This window comes from Carassius auratus, chromosome 33 (assembly GCF_003368295.1).
Source record: "Carassius auratus strain Wakin chromosome 33, ASM336829v1, whole genome shotgun sequence".
In the NCBI taxonomy this organism is placed as follows: Eukaryota; Metazoa; Chordata; class Actinopteri; order Cypriniformes; family Cyprinidae; genus Carassius; species Carassius auratus.
The window spans coordinates 451,081-474,780 of NC_039275.1; the positions used below are offsets into that span (position 1 = coordinate 451,081).

Genomic DNA, 23,700 nt, shown 5'->3' on the forward strand with positions numbered 1-23,700 from the left:
CACTTCCTCCAGTGAAAACGTGTTCTGGTCTGAATCAGGAGAGAAATCTGCACAGATCAAGCAGCGTTTAAACAGCTCTAAACAAATCATTTTTATGTGTGAGACATCACAGGAGATGCACTTTTTCACCGGAGGAAGCGTTATTATGGATTATGGTCTTCTCGTATTTTAATTGAAAACCTCTTGGTGGATTTGTTTCTCACAAACACAATTTTTCACTTTACTAGACATTAATTGATGGAGTGGTGTGGAGGGGTGTGGATTATTGTGATGTTTTTTCATGCACTGGTCACAAATTTTGAGATATTTGGCTTTTCATAACATGTATTTTATGTCATAAAATCCAAAATAAACCTCAAATATACATAGCATTTCAGAAAACTTGCAATACAATCACTGTTTGCAATTCTTCATTTAATCAATCAGCTGGAGAAGTATGGTTATATATATATTTATATATATTAGTTATTTGTCAATAATGCCCCGACACAATACCACAACTATTTTTTGTACAAAAGTAAAAGCAGCATGATAGTGACGATTGATCTGCATGGAGCGTCATATAAATGAATTCATGTGTTTGTGCAGAACAGCTGTGGATTAACCCCGTGTGTGCTGTGTTCTCAGGTGTTTTCTCACCTGTCGGTGAAGGAGAGATGTCTGGGTGCGTCTCTGGTCTGTAAATACTGGCGTGATCTCTGCTTAGACTTCCAGTTCTGGAAACAGATCGACCTCAGCGGCCTCCAGCAGGTTTGTTTACTATAAAACTGTGTGCATGTTTAATCAAAAGAAAAGCATTTGGGAACTCAACATGTAGCAAACATGTTCCCAAACTTGTTTTGAGAAGCACTAAATAATAATAATAATAAAAAAGGCTTCCTGCAATTTTAAGTCAAATTAAAAGTTCAGTGGTTTAATAAAAAATAAATATTAGGATGGTCATTTTTCAGTAGTACTTAATAATATATATTTTTTAAATACTAGGTTTGTTTGTAGTTTACACTGAAAATACAGTAGTAAAATTTATTTAAGTTTTTATTTCTTATAATAATAATAATAATTATTATTATTATTAATAAGTTTGGCAACATTTTGAATCCCTACAAACAAGTACAGCAAACCTTTAACAAAACAACAAATCATTATATTTTTTTTAGATTAATATAAAATAAATTATAAAAATTAGCTTAAAAAAACTCTAACGAAAATGCTAATGTTGCATGGAATTGCAAGTATTACAGTTACTAAAACCTGAAATAAAAATGAAAGCTAAATAGAAAAAAAAGCAAAATTATAAAACAAAATGCCTAAAACGTAAATTGAAAAAATAAAAACAAGATTGAAGATGAGATTGCTGTGTTGTTTGTGTGAGCGCAGGTTACAGATGATCTCCTGGTGAAGATCGCGTCCCGGAGGCAGAACGTGACTGAGATCAACATCTCAGACTGTCGTAACGTTCAGGACCACGGCGTTTGCTCTCTGGCGTCCAACTGTCCCGGTCTGATCAAATACACGGCGTACCGCTGTAAGCAGCTCAGCGATGTGTCTCTGTGCACCGTGGCCATCCACTGCCCGCTGCTGCAGAAAGTGCACGCCGGGGAACCAGGACAAACTCACTGACCACGCGCTCAGACTGGTGAGCTGAAGTCACTTGGGATGAATATGTGTGCTTACGAGTCAACAGCTGTGTTTCTGTGTGCATACTTTAATATGAATTTTAGAAAACACTGTAAAATCTTAAAACACACTTTAAAAAACTAGCACTCCTTAGCAAAAATATTTTGATAAGGAATGATATAAACAAATATACTGAATAATATCCTATAAGCGTGACAGAAAAGTTTCGGAAACAGCATTTGTTATTACTAGTACCGTACTTTTCGGACTATAAGTTGCACGTCATGATGAGGAAAAAAACAAATAAATCGCACTGGACTTTAAGTCGCATTTATTTAGAACGAAGAGAAAACATTACCGTCTACAGCCACCAGAGGGCGCTCTATGTGTTCAGTGTAGACTACAGGAGAACTGAGCAGCATAGAGCGCCCTCTGGTGGCTGGAGACGGTAATGTTTTAACTTGGTTCATGTCAAATTAATTTTGATAAATAAGTCCTTATAGTCCGGAAAATACGGAAATATATTCACTGATCCTCAGCTCCAGTTTCTCAACAAGTGAAGATTTGCAAATAAAGCACCATTCCATGTTTTATGTGACGTTTTAATTTGACCGTTATCATATTATGGTCTGTGTAAATTCATGTCAGGGTAATGGTATAATATAAATTATTTTATATATATATAAAAAGAAATAATAATTATAATAATTAAAAATATATAATTTATGAAATTATTAAAAATAAAATAATACAAATATTGTTAATATATTTACAATTCAAAAAAAAAAAAAAAAAAAAAAAAAAAAAAAAAAAATATATATATATATATATATATATATATATATAAAACATTTTTAAATATTTAAAATAAAATGCAAATAATAAAAACATTTGACAAATATTTGAACCGAAAACAATCAAAACTCTTCTACACTAAAAACATAAATATTTTTGTTTACCTGCTGCGTGTGTTTATATACAGCTGCTGGATGTTCTTGAAAATGTTTGCATTTCCATATTTTCAAGTTTTGAAAATTGCTTGAATTTGTAATTGCATTGCTTTGATAATAATTCACTCTCTGTCTAAACAGTATATGTTTTAAATATATTATCTATAATCTATTAAATCATGTTTTCTGTACTATAAATTACTAATTATTATTGCAAAAATATACAAGCAAAGTGCAGATCTGCATATGCAACTTCTGATTTAATGTGGTGATGTGTTTATGCCAATATGTAAATGTTAGTTGCATAAAAATGCACCTTAAAAGGATGTGAATTTGACTTGAATTCAGTGTAACAGAACCGTCGACATGCACATGTTTTGCTAAATGTATTTTATTATTTTATCTGTTATAATATTTGAGCAGCTCAAAAGGCTTGGGCTGATTTAAAAAAAAAAAAAAAAAAAAGTGTGCGGGTGACTGATCTGAACCGAATGCATGTTTGTGTGTTTTGTGCAGTTGGGGGAACACTGTAAAGAGCTGAAGGATGTGCATTTCGGCCAGTGCTACAGCATCAGTGACGAGGGTCTGGTGGCGCTGGCGCAGGGATGCAGTAAACTACAGAGGATCTACATGCAGGAGAACAAACTGGTACGTGAACGCTCAGAGACCTGCTCGGCATCAAGCACTGCTCTGTCACTGAGGATCATTAGTGGCTTTGTGTGGATCGTTCTCTTTTAATTCTGCTGCTGTTTGCTCATCTGCTGTGAGCCGTGCTCCTGCGATTATTCTGTTGTGATCTGTAGGTTTTTTTGGGAACGGTGGTAGTTTTATGTCATGCAAGGCTGATATCTGTTGAATTTCTGTCAGCTGAATCTGTGAGATCGTCCTTGAATTGCTAAGAAATGCATCTGATTGGTGAATGGTGAATCGCGCTTAACATGCACAAACGCATATATAATAATATATATACATGTTTCCATATGGAATATTGTCATATGAAATAAAAACAGGAACTGGAACAGTTTCATATATTAACATGTAACCTATATATTAAACATGTTGTTGTTGTTGTTATTATACAAGTGAATAAAAAATATTATTTTATAAAAAAAAAATGTATATATAAAAATACAAAAACATGATGGCAGGCAAGTAAAAAAAAAAAAAAGTTGGTTAAATAAATAGTAAAAAATACACACATTTAAAAAAAAAAGTTGGACTAAGAAATGCAAATAAATAAATAAATAAATAATATATATTTTTGTGTATATATAATATATATATATATATATATATATAATATAATATAATATATAAATATATATGTATTAGTTTTAATAGTGGCACGTAAGAATAAAATATATATTGTTCACACTCTGTATATGGTTGCTACATGTAATGCAATCATATAGATATTATGTGCATTTATTAAATCCCTATAGTAAAGCTTGCAAATGTTATATATCTTCATCTACCCAGAAGATTTGTGAAAACGATATTTATATCACCTTATATGTAATCTATAGCAATATGACTCTTGATATGTATGTCATATATCAGATTTCTGTCTGAGTAGAAATCTAACCTGGTTTGTTTCTGAGATGTGCATCTTATGTGTTTAGTGTCTCTTTGCTCAAGAGCTGAAATGGTCCGAGGATCCAGATATAAGAGAGTGTGTTTTATGTGACTTTAGCACTTTCTCTTTCAATCTCTTCTCTCATTGAGCGATCGAGAACGTCCTCTCATCTGTAGCTCATTTTGCATTGATGTTTTAGTTCATTGTCTGTGAATAATGACTGGTATTATCCCATCAATCTCAGCCTTATTATGCAGTCTGCCTTGATTATATTCATCATATTTGACAAATCTTTTCTTGACGGGTGTTTTTCTGCTTGAATGTTTGTGTGCAGCCACTGGAGGTCGCTGTTGCTCCTGTAATCTGGAAACACTGTGGTTTATAACAGATCTTTGGAGATTAATTGTAATAAAACACAAGGTGTGCTTGATGTGCATCAGACTGTGATCATAGCTGTGAGTTTGAGCTCTTCATTCAGATTTAGTTTCTCATCGTGATGCCTAATAATAATAATAATAATAATAATAATGTTTTTTAAGCTGTGGATCAGATTTGTCTCCAGGCTTTTTCAGATGTGTGATTATTGGCGGGGAACTGATGTGTGTTATATCGAGCACTGAACTTTATGATCTGATGGTTTTCTGAGTAAAACTAGTTATTTAATAAGGTTTTGTCGGTTAGTAGTTGACGGAGTTATGAGGAATGAGGCCAGACCTGATGTGATTTTGCTAAAACTATGCTTTAATTGTCTGTTGGTTGTTAACTCCTGCATTATAAGGTTAGTAAAGGAAATTCATTTCAGAGTATTTGTTTTGTGTTTGTTTGTCAACAAAATAGTAAAAAAAATTAATAACAATATAAAAGCATAATTTTTTTTTTTATAAAATCAAAATGTGTAACAATACATACAATACATACAAAATATATAAGTGTAAACATTATAATGTAAAAATAATATATTTTTAATATAATTTATATATATATATATCTATATCTATTATATATATATATTTCATTTGTTGTTTATTGATTAAAAAATGTTGAGAAAAGCTGTATAAAGACAAACACAGAAGAATGTGGATTTCTTGTAATTGTGCTGTTGATCTGATGATCACATGACTGTAGCTTCACTAGAGTTTAGATGAACTGAGAAGAGCTACAATAACTACATTACTTTCTTTTTTAATCTTTCATCCTTTCTCTTTTACTTTCTCCTTTTCTTTCCTTTCTCTTTTCCTTTCTCTTTCTTCATCTTTTCATTTCTCTTTCTTTCCTCTTTTTCCTTTCTCTTTCTTTCTTCCTCTTTTACTTTCTCTCTTTCTTTCTTTCTTTCTTTCTTCCTCTTTTCTTTCTCTCTTTATCTTTTTCTTTCTTTATTTCTCTTTCTCTCTCTCTCTCTTTCTTTTCTCTCTTTCTTTCACTTTCTTTTTCTTTATCTTTCTTTTTCTTTCTTTTCTTTTTTTCTTTCTTTTTTCTCTTTTTCTTTCTTTTTCTCTTTCTCTCTCTCTTTCTTTTTTGTCTCTCTCTTTCACTCTTTCTTTTTCTTTCTTTCCCTTTCTCTCTTTCTCTCTTTCTCTCTTTCGCTTTCTCTTTCTCTCTCTCTCTCTCCCTCTCTCTCTCTCCTTCTCTCTCTCTCTCCCACCCTCTCTCAATTCAATTCAATTTTTTCAATTCATATTGCTTTATTGGCATGACATACAAAGGTACATATTGCCAAAGCATTGTACATAGCAGAATAGAAACAAACAAAACAAAAATTCATATATATCCATAAGAAAAAAAAAAAAAAAAAATAGAATAAAATACATGCAAAATAAATCTATATACATTTTCATAAACATTGATGGTACTTCTAATGTAGATGTGTTCACTCTTTACCTCTTAGTTTGTGGCATTTGTAAATATAATGTGCTACCACAGAGGAAGCAGGTCCTTCACCAAGTAATATTTTTAATTTGTCATGTTCACTGAGTGACTGGAGCTCAGGAGTGTTGTGCTGTATTTGACTGTACAGTGAGTCTCTCAGAGATGTGTATTTGTCACAGTGGAGGAGGAAGTGCTCCTCCGTCTCGACTGATCCTGATCTACACTCGGCACACACTCGCTCTTCTCTGGGTAACCAGCTCTTTCTGTGTCATCCTCTCTCTATGGCCAGCTGGTGGTCACTCAGTCTGTACTTGGTCAGTAACTGTCTGTGTGTTATATTCCTGACTGAGAGCATACTGTACTCTCTGTTGAGTTTCAGATAACACTGGAGGCCACTTTGCTCTTTGGTTTGTTCTTTCCAATACTGTATGTATGTCTCCTTGTCTTCATTCATAATCTCTTTGATTCTTCCATGTTTTTCAGGATTGGTGATATCGAGTGCTTTGTTAGTTAGCTCTGATACCATTACACAAAGATTACTTTGAGCACTCTTTTTTTGTGTTTTTAGTGCTTTATAATGAAGAGAATCTTCTGAACTAGAGTTTAAGTGGATCCAGAACTTTAAAACTCTTTTTTTAATGATGAGGTTTAGGGGAAGACGGCCTAACTCAGCTCTGCAGGCGTTATTAGGAGTGTTTCTGTGCACGTGAAGGATGCTTCTGCAGAACTCCACATGCAGAGCTTCTAAAGGGTGTTTGTTCCAGTCTTTATGGCTGGAGTTACTCGCTGGGCCCCAGATCTCGCTTCCATACAGGGCGATGGGCAGAATCACACTATCAAAGATCTTTGTCCAGATTCTGATGGGGATGTTTATTTTAAATAATTTCATTCGTATAGCGTGTAGTGCCCTGCGGGCTTTTAAAAGTAATGTTTTAATTGCCAATTTGAAATTTCCAGTGGGAGTTAAAACCAGACCAAGATAAGTATATTGTAAAGTATGTTGAAGTGTGGTGTTGTTTAATGTGAATAGATGTTTATGTTCTAGATTTCTGGGCTTTTTCTGAAATATCATAATCTTAGTTTTGGGGATGTTGATGTCTAAGGCCCAATCCTGGCAGTATTTAGTTAAAATGTCGAGGTTGTTCTGGAGACCTTCTGGTGTTTTAGACAGAATTAGTAAGTCGTCTGCATACAGTAGATATTTGACCTCTGTGTGGTATAATTGTAGTCCTGGACTGTTCGACTGGTCCAAAAGATCTGCCAGTTCATTGATATAGATGTTAAATAAGGTCTCACTCCTCGCTGTTGAGGAAAATACTCTGTCCTTTGCTGCCCAATTTTTACTGCACATTTATTTTGGTTATACATGTTTTTAATTAAGTCATATATTTTACCCCCTATGCCACTTTGAATGATTTTATAAAATAGTCCATTATGCCAGATAGAGTCAAAAGCCTTCTTAAAATCTATAAAGCATGCAAATATTTTCCCCTCTTTCTTCTGGTGTACATGTTCATTTATGAGCGTGTGTAGTGTGTGAATATGGTCAGTGGTTCGGTGTTTAGGGAGGAAGCCGATCTGAGATTTGCTGATGACATTGTGTTGCTTTAAGAAAGATGAAATCCGAGAGTTGACTATAGAGCAAAACACTTTTCCTAAATTACTGGTTACACAGATCCCTCTGTAGTTATTAGGATCGGTTTTGTCTCCACTTTTAAAGATGGGAGAGATGAATCCTGTGTTCCAGACCTCAGGAAAAACACCTGAACTCAAAATCAAATTAAAAAGTTTGAGTAATGCAGTTTGCAGTTCAGGGGAGCTGTTTTTAAGCATCTCATTCTTTATGTTGTCAGGGCCAGGATTTCTGACATTTGAGGGATTTCAGTTTTTCACTAAGTTCTTGTTGGGTTATTGGATAATCTAGTGGATTTTGGTTGTTTTTGATGCATGATTCAAGAGCATTCAACTTTTGGAGGACATTTAATTGGTTGGGGTTATTCAGAGTTATTAGTTCAGGGTTATTCTCTCTCTCTCTCTCTCTCTCTCTCTCTCTCTCTCTCTCTCTCTCTCTCTCTCTCTCTCTCTCTCTCTCCCCCTCCCTCTCTCTCTCTCTCTCTCCCCCTCTCTCTCTCTCTCTCTCTCTCTCTCTCTCTCTCTCTCTCTCTCTCTCTCTCTCTCTCTCTCTCTCTCTCTCTCTCTCTCTCTCTCTCTGACAGGTTAATGCACACATGATCTAAACCGAGCGTGTATTAAAGCAGCAGAGTGGTGTCTGTATTAGATCGAGTCTTCATGATATCGTTCGCTCGTGGTGTTTCTTCGCTGCTGCAGAAGCGGATGGAGAGCGAGAGAGAGACACTGCGTCTACTGCTGACACCCGAGTCCTCTCTCTCCTGACGGCTCCAATGTTTTCGGTGACAGATCGCACAATTGCGCCCCTCATTTACAATAAAGGGCCCGGGTCCGGTCGTGCTGCTAATGGAGTAAAACGATCCCGCGTCTGTCTCTCTCCATCAGTGATGAATAGGGCTGATCCACAGATGGGCCGCTCGTCCTCGCACAGATAATTGAATAATTAAAGAGCTGGAAGTTGTTTCTGTGCGGTCAGAGCTCCTTTCTCGGTCTCTTTCTTTAAACATCGGAATCTTCTGGAAATGTTTAGGACTAACTCTGTTTACTCGCTCTCCAGACGCTTCAAAACCCGTGTCATGTTCAGCCAGGATCTTTAACTTTTGTGTCCATGCAATTTTCATATTTGTGTGAACTGTTCCTTTAAGATGCTTTGTTCTGGAAAGAATCGTGTTTCCTTCCTCTTTTAATCTGAATGTGCATTATTTTAAGCATAAACATGAGAAAAATTTAAATAAACATTTTATTACATTCTCTGAAAGCCAGTCATAAGCAGATTTAAAGATGTTGAAAGTTTGTCATTTCAAACCCAGGATTAATATATATCTTTTTTAACCTCTTTTAATCTGTATTTGTCATCATTTATGCTTGAAACAAGAGACAATCATACTTTAATAATAAATTGCATGTTGTGTAATGCCATGATTTTCCATTTTATCTTTTCCTTTAAGACGCAATTCTGCTCAGGTGCCATAAACGCGTCAAACTAATATTTTGAATTGCTTTTCTGTCATCTTTTAATCGACAGTTGTGTCTTTTTAAGCATAAACCTTATTAAACACTTAATAGATACTTTAAATGGATAGATTTCCTCTCTGAAAGTATTAACACACCCACATCTGCTTCTAAAATAAGTGTATCTTGTTTTAAAAACGTTGAATCTCATGTTGTTTCAAATCCATATCATATTCAAGATCTTGTGTTGTATGATGACACGCTTTTAATTTTTGTGTGAACGTGCTTTACTTTAGGTTTTATGCAAAATGTGTTCAAATGTATTAAGAAACTTTACAATTGTTTATGATTGTCAACATATGTCTATCAGCAATTCTGGAAGATCTGGCTTAAAACAAGATGCAATTACAGGTTAAAAGAGGATAGAAATGCATTAAAATGCATTTTTTATGTGTTTCTGGAAACGGAGCGTAAAAGCATCTTAAAGGAAACGGCGAATAAAAAAGGTAAAAATCCAGCCTAAATATGATTTAGGTTTGAAATGACATCAGATTTATTGTTTAAAACAAGATGATATTTACTGAGAAGCAGAATAAAGTATGTTAAGAAAGAAAGAAAGTGGAAAGAAAAAGACACTCACTTTAAGATGCTCAAAAGTGACCGTATAATCTAATATGCTCAAATGTGCTTATCAAGTAAGTGTAACTTGTTTAAAAGATGTTGAATCTCATGTAATTTCAAGCCTGTATCCTATTCAAACTTTTAATGTTGTATATAGTGTTTCTTTAAGACTCTTATTTCAGAAACGTGTTTAACAGAAGATCTCCAGTCCTCTTTTAATCTGTATTTACGTTGGTTCTCGACTCTTATGCAGATGGTCTGCGCTTTTTAACGACCCGGCTGCAATTACAGCCGTATCCGGCCTCAGGGGTCGCACGGATAAATCCAATTTTCACCTACATTCAGATTTACGGAGCATCCCGTGCTCTTGCCCCCACATTTTATGGCCAAGTAGCCCGAGAACTTAAAGCAATTAAGCCGCGCGTTTAGCCAATTACCCAGCTTGTGATGGTCTCCAAATCAAATCCGCAGTTTTAAGGCCAGGTTCTCTCCGCTAAAGAGCCAGCGCTCTTAAATTGGTCCACTTGTCTCCTTGTCAGGTCTGAACTGCTGAACCGCGGACGTCGAGCTCCATCTGTGCAGGAGTGATTCAGAAGGCGTCAGGCTCTTTTAATATTTCTGAGCTGAATGCGAGCTGTTTTATTTTGCGTAACTTTTAGATCGTTCGGGTCAGGTTTCTATCTTTGATCGCATCAAAACATCCAAGTACCACAAAGTTACCTTTAATATTTGATTTGTTGATTTTGTCAGTCTTTTTGAGTGCAAGCCGAAGGGTCTTAATAAAGCCATCCAGAATTACTTAAGAGTGAATAGAATAACATAACACCATTTTTTTTTTGTGTAGCACTTTTTACCATACAAATCATTGCAAAGCAGCTTCACAGTTTGTGTGTTTGTGACCATGTCAAAATGATGTACATATGGCAGAAATACACAGCAATGATTATATGTTGTGATGAAGAAGCTTATAGGAACATTTGGTAGTATTGTATGTTGTTTCAGCGTTTGGCATAATCTCTTCTCAGCAGTTTAAACCAAACAAAGAAAGACGATGTGCATTTGATCAGATATAACTGGAGTACAGGGGTATGAGATGCATTATGTGAATGCTTGGCTAAAGAGATGTCTTTAGAGAAAGTGTGTCTGAACTAGCTTTTTTTCACCGGAAACAGGTACGGTTGCCGTAACTTGGCTATGTTTATAAGATTGAAGAATGCTGTTTTTGTAACATGTGAAATGATTTTCAAAAGACTGTATAATATAACACCTAAGTTTTTGACTTTAGAGTAGCTAACTATGACTGTGTCTAGATGCATATTATAATATCTAAAAGATCGTGTAGTGTTTTTTGGTTTTATAAGTAACATCTCGGTCTTAACCGAATTTATTAAGAGAAAATTTTTGATCAACCAATCTTTCACATTTTTAACACACTCTGTTAGCTTAGATGATTAAGAAGTTACATCTAGTCTTGTTGAAGTTTCATATGGTGGAGTATCATCCACATAACAATGGAAAATAATCTTCTAAACTCTAATAATATTGAAAATAGCAGAGGGCCTAAGACCGATCCTTGTGGCACTCCATACTTTACTGGCTTTAATTGAGATGATTCCCTTTTTAAATAAATAAAGTGGTAACAGTCAGACAGGTAGGATCTAAACTATCTTAAAGCCTGCCCTTGAATACCTGTATGATTTTGTAATCAATCTATGTGTATGTCATGATCTATGGTGTCGAACGCTGCACTAAGGTCAAGTAAAACTAGTAATGAAATGCAGCTTTGGTTTGATGCAAGAAGGAAGTCATTTATATTTTGAACAAGTGCAGTTTCCTAAAGATAACAATAGGTGAGATAATAGAGATAATGTTTGCTGCTCTTTTTTTACACATGAACCCAAAACCATAACAAACAGCTGTATCATTGTAAAATAAATAAACAATAAGAAAAAACTAGACAAAAAAGAAAAAACGTTAACGTTATTAACTGCTCTTGAAAAGTTTTGGGTCTGTAAGATTTTTCTTTTCTGCTCAACATGGCTGCACTTATAATATGGTAAAAATGGTAAAATTTTGAAATATAACTATAATTTAACTTTTTTTTTTATATTTGTAAAATGTAATTTATTAATATTTAATGTAATCTTAAGCTTGTTCTCTTCTCTTAGCCTCAAATTTTCCTTGAAGTGCAGGATTTTAATTTTCCAGCAGCTCAGATATGCCCAAAACTCTCTGTGTCTGTCTTTAGAGACACACACACACACACACACACATCCATCTGATTAGCTTGAGTTTTAATTAGCCTAAATGTCTACTGTAAATGGAATTGTTGATGACCTAAAATGGATTAGAGAGCCCCTCAATTTGCCTTTAATTACGTGTGTGCGATATGTCTACTGTGCCGTCAGCATCATTGGCAGATGATTAAATATCAAATATCACTTTTTGAAGTGGCATCTAAGGAATAGTGAGGAACAATGAAAAGTTTTGCATTGAATTGAGGCTCAGGAATGAGAGCGGAAGACGTAATGGCTGCTGTCAATTACAGGCGCTCGTCTTCTGACAGATTCTGCCTTTTCATTGAGTGCGACGAGAGACCGAGGACGATATTGCTCTCTGGAAACATGTCGTGAGAACATCCTGCAATTATGCTTAAATAGAAGCGGCCTTCTGTAAAGAAAAAGTGCGATCTGCACCTGGATGAAACTGTACTTGGTTTCCTCATTAGATGCCCAAAAAGATATAGGAGATGCATGATTCCTTATGTTCACCCAAAATTAAAATCAGATGAAAATTGCACACTTTTACTTTATCCGAGGTGTAAATGAGTTTGTTTCTTCATCAGGTTTGTAGAAATGTAGCATTGCATCAGTGTTTCATCAATGGATGCTCTGCTGTGAATCATAATGTTCAGAAACACAAAGTAACTTCTGATCACAAGTTTGTCCACAAGTTGTCTTTCTGTTCTTGCTGCCTCTTTAGATCTCAGGAAATGGGCAGATTGTGTTTCCTCTCTGTGTTTATCACAGTCCTTTTTGAACTTCACCGATCGATAGCGCGGGAAATGCTTTCAGCTTGTGCCGTCGAGACCCTTTTTGGAGTTTTGATCACTTTTCAGGAGGAAGCAATCACATTCATCGATGAGGAGAGCGTCACCTTTCGTGACTCGACGGCGGGAGACTTTCTGCTCTCCACTAAACCTGTCGATATCAATCAGAGGCGACAGAAAGCAACGCTGCGGTTTCTAAATGTCACGTCTTGGTGTGTGATATGAGAGTCAGCGAGGCGTTCTTTAAGCTCCTTGTGTGGGATTACACCTTGAAAATCCCCTCTGGACAAAAAGAGGTGTATGTAAAGGTCTTAGGACAGACTCTTGGCCTTTAGGAGCCGCTCTCATCACACTCATTTCGGCTTCGATGAGCTCTTGACTGAAGCAAGATGAGCCTGTCCACGTGTTTTCACTCTCTAGATCTCTGTCAGACGTCTTAATTTTAATATATGAGTGCATGCTGTGTTTTCTTCATGTGTTTTCTTTCACGAAAAAACTAAAGTGGAAAATGTTTTTCTTGGCAACTAACTATAATAAAAGATTAAGTTTAAAATAAGTTTAAAATAATTAAATTTGAATAACTTTACCTTAACTTCAACACAAAATCTATAGATAAAAAAAACAAAATAAAAATGCCTTACATTTTTACAAAACTGAAAATATAAAATCTAATTAAATTAATTAACAAAAACTATATTAGTATGTCATAACACTGAAATAAATAGTTATTTATTATAAAATATAAACATAAATTATTATAATTATAAAATAAACTGAATCTATGAAATAAAAATAAATAAACTAAATGAAAATTAAAAATGTTTTTGTTGGCATCTAACTATAACAGAAGTTTAAGTTGAAGGTAAGTTTACCTTTAAAATAATTTTGGAGGTAAACGTTTTTGAACAACTGAAATAACTTTACATTAATTTTAATCCAAAACGATATAAATAATAATAATAATAATAATAATAATAATAATAATAATAATAATAATAAAAACAACTAAGGAAAAAAAAAATGTAACAAAATTGTAACAAATTAAAGCGAAAAAAGAAAAAAATCATTTTATCTATTTATCTATTTATTCATTCATTAATTAATTTAGTAGTAATTTAAACATAATTTACCTAGTTTTAATTTTGTATTTTGGTAAAGCTGCATCTTATTTATGAATGTCTCGATTTATTATATATATATATATATATATATATATATATATATATATATATATATAATAAAAATTATTAAAACTATTCATTTATTTGAAATAAAGTAAATGTTAACTGAAAAAATACATTAATAACAATTTATTTAATGTCAACTAGTTAACAGGTCACCATTTCTCATTTTCGTTTAGTTTAACTTGATGTGCTAAAAAACTTGATGTGAAAACATAAAAATGACAAAAACGCAACAAAATTACTAAAACTTTAAAAGCTGAAAAAAAAAGAATAAATTATATTTGAAAATCGAATAGTATCTCACTGATACTAAAATAACACTGATCCGTCTAAATATATGTATATGTGTAGAAGAGCGTTAGAATCTAATTAAAATGCTCACTAATGAAGTGGTGTGTTAAGTCTCAGTGAGTCGTAGTTATTAACACACACACTAAAGTATATTACACTCTTAGGAATGAATGTACACGAACATCCATGAAAGCTTTCCATTGCTTTTATTGTTAAAAAAAAATCATTAGATGCAAATGTTCTTCACAATGAGAAAAAATGGTTCTTTTAAGAACTGATCACTCTTTAAGGCTCTTCTGTGGCATCGCTGTGTGCAACCTTTATTTTTAAGAGTGAACACACACATCTGTATGCACACGTGTGTATATATAGCAGGAAAAATGCATGCATTTATGGGTTTGTGTCAGAAATGAGATGTTAGATGATGCATGTCCTCATGCAGCCTATAGGAGGCGCTCTGAGATTGTGCTTCTACAGACTCTGAGACAGGAATAGAGGACAGTTTGATTTGAGAATCGTTACTCTGACCTTTCTCTGTGTATAGTGTGCACTTCTGAGTGTACTTTGGTGAATGATAAATAGTCAGGTAAGGTATTTTAACTGGACGTTTAGCTCACTTGAAGGTGTTTATTGTCACGTTTGTCAAGTGTTGTTCTGCTCGTGTGTGTGGCTTTAATTCTGAAGTAGAGAAATGATCGTGGAAACTTAATTATGAATAAACATTAAAAATGTCCTCTTTTCTTTTAAAGAAATGTATCGTTTTATTCATCAAGAATACATTAAAGTGATCAAAAGTGACATAATTTTTAATAATCAGAAATTTTTCTTGAGCATCATATTTTCATGATTTCTGAAGATCATGTGACACTGAAGACGGGAGGAATGATGCTGAAAATACAGCGGAGAATCACAGAAATAAATTGCACTTTAACACAGATTCACACAGAAAAAAGCTGTTTTACATTAGAATAAGATTTACAAATTTTTACTGTATTTTTGATACAAAAAAAGAGAGAAAAAACTAAGAATCTCACAATTGTTACTTTTGAACACCCCAACCATTTAAACCTGTAAATAAAGATTGATTGCTTATTTATTTGAATAAATAGATATTTACTAATTTTAGCAATTTTTTAAATTTCTTTGGAAAAATAATGAACAATTATTTACTTTTACAATTAAAAAATTATATAAAATTTAAATATTTCAGATCATTCACTATTTATTCACGACTAATCAATAATAAAGGAGTCTTTGATCATGTTACATGTAATATTTATTGTTTCAGTCAAACGTTTAACTCAAAATTGATAAACTAATTACATTAGAATGCATTAACAGGTGGTAATCTCAGACTTTTGGACCTTTCTGTGTATATGTGTTTGTATGTATATATATATCAGCATCATATCTTACTGCTTTATAGATTTCAGTTTATGTATTGCTCACTTTTGCAGGTATTTTATCCTGCACTGTCATTCGGATGGAAAGGTGACTCGACAGAAACCGAGTGTAAACAGAGTCAGAAAAGCCTCATGTTTCCTTCAGATGTATATGAGATATTGCTCTGAGATGTCTAATCGATTAATGGTGCACTTAGACGGGTAATTAACAGCCGCTCGGAGAAAGACGGACAGAGAGTGCCGTTCTTTATAAAGCTTGACCTCAGACGCCTCCTGAACTGAAGGAGTCTTTGCTTTAATTAGGGACGGGACACTAATGAGTTCATCCGGTTGAGTGTTTTAGCAGTGTTTATTAGTGGCTGCACTATTGGGGGAAATCCATGTTTTCTGTGCTTGTTTGTAGGGTTTCAGGGTTGTTGTAGTTACATATCAATATAGATGAAAATTAATAATAATAACAGTAATGCTATAATAATATTATTCACAATTATTTATTATTATTATAATGCAACAAAATTGGTGAAAACAAATAAATTAATAAATATTGCTATTGTAATAATTGTTCTATAAAACATAAGTATTTATTTAAATAATAATAGTTTACATTAAGTAAATTGACAAACATCTTTTTAAACCAATTAAACCTTAGATTTTTTTTTAATTTAGCATTTTTTTTTTAATGAATTGAATTGGATGACTAAAATTCTATTTTTATTATTACTTATAAAGTATGTAATATTAGTATTGAATTATTTATATTGTGTAATATTAAATAATTATTATATATTTTTTTATAGTTTTTATTATATATAAAAATATACAACAGTAAAATTACAAAATTCTTTGATTTATGGCTGTCTGTTTTATAATCTTAGTGTTAAACCTTTAGTGTTTTTATTTTTATTTTATTTTTGTTTTACAATTGCTGTCATTGAATAAAAAAATCTAAAATTGTATTACTATTATTACTTACAAATTCAGAAAAATTACTTTTTAAATATTTCTATTAAATAATAATAAATTATTATCTGTATCTTATAATAAAAATATTCTTAAATTACAAAATTCTTATCTTTATTAAATTCTTAGTCTGTTTTATAATCTTTAAGTGTTAAACCTTAGTTTCTTTTTTTTACAATTAATTGCAACTTATAATTTTTTAATTTAATTAAAATCTAAAATCGTATTACTATTATTGCTTACAAACTCTGTAATATTACTATTGAATTATTATTTATATTGTATAATATTATACAGTAATATTTATATTAAATATTACTCTTAAATATGAATATTTAAGAGTATTAATTTTCAAATGTTAAACGATCAAACTTTTTTTTTATTATCAAAATTTTTGCGATTTATAATTTTTTTCAATATTTTTTTTATGTAAATTAAATGTAGCTAAAACATTTTAATTGCTACGACTATTAAGTAGTAGATAAAGTTTCACAGTAAAATGAACAAAAATGTAAGGAAAACCATTTTACGTTACAACAGTAAAATTTCAAAGCTAGTTTATTTCGAGTAGCTCTAGCATTGAATGTGTTAAAGCTTCATCAAATGTTTTAGGTTCTCGGTCTGGTTTAGTTGCTCTTCTGAGCTTCTGTATCTCAGGGATGAGTCCGTCTCTGTCTTTCTCCGTCCTGTGAAGTGTTTGTCCTCTGAAAGCACACAAGTGCCCCGCGGTGACCAGAGATCTCTCCGGCCCAAACTCAATCAGAGACGCCTCGCTCTGCTCTCGTCCTCCTGAGAGATCACACAAACTGCTGTCCTTATCGTCCTTCTGACAGCCTTCATTCACCCTCTGCTTCTTCTGAGACCAGCTTCCAGCTTAACGCCAGAGATTCGAAGCACTTCTGATGTTTGGCATTAGTGCGTTTCTAAGATAAAAACAGACTTTGCTTTGGTCATCGAAACAAAGATTGGTAAATGCTTCTGATTTAGCATTTACTTGATAAAAGTAGCTTGATACTTGATAGTGTTCCTGTAGCTCAATTGGTAGAGCATTGGGTTATCAAGCGCAAGGTTGTAGGTTCGATTCCCTGGGAACACGTGATAATTAAAAAATGTTAGTCTGAATGCTTTGTAAGTCGCTTTGGATACAAGCGTCTGCTAAATGCATGAATTGAATTGATTTGAAATTGAATTAAAAGCAAGCTGTTTCATAGTTAACCTTCAGGTATCGTTCATTCGGGAATCACACTTGAGTTGTTCGTGTGGCAAAACAGACTTAATCATGTAATCATTTTTATTTTTTGTAAAATAGTGTTTTTTTTTCTATTTTGATTTGAAATTATAATTAATATTTTTATATATAGAAGTCGGACGACTGGGGGGAAATAAATAATGGTTATTTTAAGTAATTATAAATGTTATATAAACTTAAAAACGCAAAGACGTGATTCAAGTGACAATCTCTTTATTGTGCATTTTTATTCGGCTGATTATAAAAATTAGTCTAAAATTGTATTTACAAATTTTTTTTTTTTTTACAAATAATTCACTTTATTTTAGAATTTATTTTTAACTACATTTTATATATATATATATATATATATATATATATATATATATATATATATATATATATATATATATATATATATATATATTTATATTTAAAAGTGAAAGTAATGCGTGAAAGTATAAAGCGCACTGCTTTAATAAATAGATGAACATAAAATAGTTTAATAAACAATCAGAGATATTTTTTAATGAATGAATCAGAAAGGAAGCCTAAGTATTGTTTTGTTGATTGATTTTATTTAATTTACTAATGAAATAAAAAGTAACTATATACACATTAAAAATGGATTAATAAATAAGCTTAAGAACCATTTTTTTATGGTATTATTGATCGAATTTCTTTTTTTAAAATAAATAAACAATCAAACAAAAATGTATTGAGTAATTATTGTAAATTTTTATTGTTTTTATTCACTTATTAAATATAAATAAACATATAAAAAGTGGTTTAATAAATAAGCCAAAGACAAATTTCATTTAGAGATTAATTGATCTAATTTCATGGTTTGAGTAAATAAATAAATCAGTACAAATTTATGTAGAATTTATAATTTTTTTTATTATTATTTTTATTTACTTATTAAATATAAATACAAACATAACCAATGGTTTAACAAATAATCCCAAGAAGAATGAAAGATTAAGTTTAAGTAAACAGTTATAAAAAAAAAAAATAAGCCTAAAAATAATTTTATTAAATTTTTTTTATCTAATTTTGTACTTTAAATAAATAAATAATGTATTTATTATTTGTTTTTTTAATTAATTTTTTATTTACTTATTAAATAGAAGAATACACACACATCCAATGGTTTAATAAATAAGCCTTTAAAATTACATATATATTTATTTATTTAACTACGTTTTATTATTAAATTATTTTTTGTAAATGTGTATATATACATATTATATTATATAGAAATGCATAAACAGTGGTTTAATAAATAAGCCTAAGAATAAATGCATTAATGAATAAATAAATAATATTACTTACTGTGTTTATGAATACTACAATTAAATAAATCCTAAGAATGATTATACTGTTATGGTAAACTTTATAATTTCAATCTTTTCTAGTAATTTGTGTACTGTAGTGTTTGGTCGTCTCCAGGTTTATTGAGTGTTTCTGTGTTTCTGGTTGAAAACTCTTGGTCTCTTTGGTGGCTTCGGTGTCTCTGTCTCCCAGCTGAGCTTGTTACGCTGTCAGCGAGACGCAGGGATCATAAAGTCGGACTGGATTCCTCCTGCGGGATCAGGAACACACGCACGGCTGATTGAACACTTCCTTCATTATACAGAGACGTCGGGGCTCTGTATCACTGCGCTGGGAATCGGCGAGTTTGCTGACAGAAAGTATTACAGAGCGAGTTTATTAAAAAGTCAGAGCGGTCTGGTCCACGATGAACCATGTTATTTATCCGTTCTGCTCGTGTTATTAGACACGTCTCGTATGGATACTTAAATCCCGTAAATTGGAAGTCGGAGACTCTGTTTTAATCGAGATCAGATTGAACTTTTCACAGACTTTTGTTGCTCACTTAGATGTGATTTGTGTCACGACGCTGTACTTTTGGGAAAGCTGAAGCACATCTTCATGATCTTGTAAGAATACAAGCCTGTGCATTTGTGTACTTCATCGAGGATGCTTTAAAATTATCTGTTAGAAAAGATTGAGGTTTCAGATAAATGCTGTTCTTTGAACTTTCTGTTTATCCGTGAATCCTGAAAAAATAAAATGCATGTCTCCATAAAAATATTGAGCAGCACAACTGTGTTCAACACTGATAATAATCAGAAATGTTTCTTGAGCATCATATTTTCATGATTTCTGAAGATCATGTGACACTGAAGACTGGAGGAATGATGCTGAAAATACAGCGGAGCATCACAGAAATAAATCAAAGTTTAACACAGATTCATATAGAAACACTTATTATAGATTCTAATAATATTTAACTATTTTTACTGTATTTTTGATCGAATAAATGCAGCCTTGATGACCAGAAGTTGTATCATCAAAATTAATTTACCATCAAAATTATTATATTTATTTTTATTTAATGGATGAATTTTTCTTTAAATGAATAAATAATAATAATTATTTATATTTTGTGTTGCCTATATTAATTGCTGAATAGTGCAACATTTTTTTAGTGATTTTCATGATATTTTTTTTCTTTTGGTTCTCATTGTACTTTTAAAAATTCTGGTTTATTTTATTATTTTTTTATTTTATTTTTTATTTTATTATTTAAGGTAAAGTAAAATAAAATCAAATAATTAAAATGTTTTAATACTTTTATTTTTTAAGTTTTAAGGTAAAGTGAAAAATTATTTTATTTTTACTTTTACTTTTTTTGAACATTTTATTTTATTTAAGATAAAGTAAAATAAAATATATTTTTTTAATCTTTTTAATTTAATTTAATTTAGAACATGAATGTTGATTATTGCGTTTAATCCCACATTTTCAGATGATTCCATGTTATTTGTTTCTCCAGATTCTGGTCTATACAGTATTTCCACTATTCACTTCTATATTAGATGCTTCTTTAGGTGTATCATATGTTTCGGTCGTTCCTGTGTTAGTATATGGGAGCAGAAGTGATGTATTTGAGATTGCATTTGAGAACAACTGTACTTCAGTCTGAGATCACACACACACACACACACACACACACACACACAGACACACACACAGACACAGACACAAAAGACTCGTTTCTTTTGCCAAAACCGCTTTGGAAATAATGTTGCTGGAATTTGCTAAATGTCTGCGCAGGCTTTTGTCTCGCTGGGATAAAGGGATACGAGGTGCCTGATTTCACCGGTTGCCAGTCGTTGTGTTTTCTGCTGTTCTCTGAGATTTTAGGAGAGGTTATAAAGGTCCGTGAAGTGCACTAATCCTCCAGAGAGCGACCCCAGGCTCTGAACAATAGCTGGAGACTCCTTTAACCCTCGTCCCGCTCCAGCGACGCTGCCACGGTCTTTATCCCCAGGACGAGCGCAGGGCGGATGTGAACGTCTCTCGTTATGAATCGAAGTGTCAGATCAGTGCTGATCAAACCCGGAGAGATTTACAGGACAAAGAAGCCGAAGGTTTTGTGTTTGCTCTCTTCAGGCCGTTTCTGGAGAGTGTTTCATCTTGCTCTGATCGCAGCCGGGTTAGAGGGATGGAAAAGCTTTACAAACATATTTTATAAACTTTTGACAGTCAAATGTGTAAATAATCCAGAATTAGGTTTTTGCATTGAGAAAATTTATAAAAAAAATACAAAAATAAATAATAATAAAAAATTATGGATTAAAAAAAACACATTGATTTAAAAAAATTTAAAGCCAGAAGTAAATAAAAAATATTTTATGAAAAAATAAAATGTTTTCTAATTTTTCAATAAATGAACCAGGAAGAATCACACACAGATACATTAAAAAAAATTATATATATATATATATATATATATATATATATATATATATAGTCATTAATTTATTTTTTTCTATTAGTTTTTTATATAAATTTTTTTTATAAAATATATAAGTAAAATAATTTATTATAGTTATATTTTCTATATAACTTTAGTTGTTCATTTATTTATATATTTTAACCTATTTTATATGATTTATTTAGTCATTTGTGTGTGTGTGTGTATGTATGTATATATATATATATATATATATATATATATATGTATATGTATATGTATATGTATATGTATATGTATATGTATATATATATATATGTATATATATATGTATATATATATATATATATATATATATATATATATGTATATGTATATGTATATGTATGTGTGTGTGTGTGTTTTCTTGTAAACAATAAATACATGGATATGATGAACAAACAAGTTTATTACATTTGAAATAAACATTTTGTGTCGTAAATACTTAAAATAATGGGCAGTAATGTAAAGAGAGGTTTGTTTATATCCTGTAAACATCTTTATTTATATACCATAACCTCCTTATTCTAAACTGAAAATCATAATTCATATAAAAAGACTATTGATGTACATTGAAACAGTAAATGCTGATTGTATACAAAAAAAAAAAAAAATTGATATCACAAGCAAAAACATTGCAAATATATTATGGTTATTTGATGTATCCTTAACCCACGGTTGCATGCACTGTTGTTTTTATTAGCCAGTGTTTATGTGTTTATGGACTTCAGTTCCTAAAGTTCAGACTCGTTCCTCCTGTTGCACTGATAAAAGCAGCAGAGTTCCTCGTCTCTGACATCACAGGGTTGACTTTATTTGGTCTGAACACAAACTCCAGAATCAGCCAAACATTCAGTTCTGTGTGTGGGAGATCAGCTGCTCTGATTCTCAAAGGTAAGAAATGTTGGAGCAAAATATATTAATGTAAAATATTTATTAATTTGTTCATTTTTTATTTATAAAATATAAAGTAAAATATATTAACTAAATAATTTATTTATAATTATTAAAATTGATAATTTTATACTTTTATTTCATGTTAATTAATATATATATTTATTCAATTATTTAATTAATATAAATATTTTCAATGAATTCATTAATATATATAATAATATACACTAATTTGTATTTAATATATTTTATATGCAAATTCTATATATTTTTTTATAGATATAAAGTATATAATAACACATAGAAGTTTATATTAGATTTAATGGAGTTCATTTATATTTAAAATATATAATGAAATATATTAGCAACAATGCATAAATAATTTAATTTGTTTATTTATTATAATGTGTATATATTTTATAGAAATTTTATAGAATTTATTCTTTCATTTTTTATTTAGTTTTTTGTGTGTAAAATTTGAAATAAATATAATAGCACAATATTTTATTTATAATTTATATATTTTATATCTTATATAAATTATTTTGTTTTTAATTTTTTTGTTGTTGTATTCTTATGTATAAAGTATATTAGCAAAACTGAAATGATCTTTCACCTAAGTGAAATTTTATGCAGATTTTATGCAGTTAATAACGCGTTTCACTGGATGTTGTTGATATATAAGAGTACATCTGATGCTGGCGATCACATTTCAGTGCTTGTTTCCGCTGATGTTTCCTGTAGTATAGAATGAAATGGATTTCTGTAATTGCGGGTCCATTAACGATTAATTAAACCAGGAGTGTTGCAGCCCGAGGCGTTATTGAAATGACTCGGTCACTCGACTAACACAAGCTCGTTCAGATTCTCTTCAGACTGGAAACTCGGATGAGACTCTGAACTGAGCTCTTGAAGTGTTTGCGTTTGCACTTGGGTTTAAAAGACAATTAATATTCAGTAATATTATCAGATTGACTGCAGTGACGTTATTGGATGAGAACAGCACTAGAACTGAATAATGGCACGGTCTTAGAGCTGCTTCATGGCTCAAACTGAACTCTGTAACACTGACTCTGCTACTGAACTGAATTGATCTGAATAATGACCTCCCCCCCCATCCTAAATTCTATTCATGTGTGTTTGTCTGTGTGTGTGTGTGTGTGTGTGTGTGTGTC

At 31.6% G+C, this 23,700-nt stretch overlaps 1 pseudogene; it reads left to right on the forward strand.

The window, feature by feature from the left end:
* Nucleotides 1–23,700, forward strand: part of LOC113052806 (F-box/LRR-repeat protein 17-like) — a 70,557-nt pseudogene that overhangs the window by 2,796 nt on the left and 44,061 nt on the right.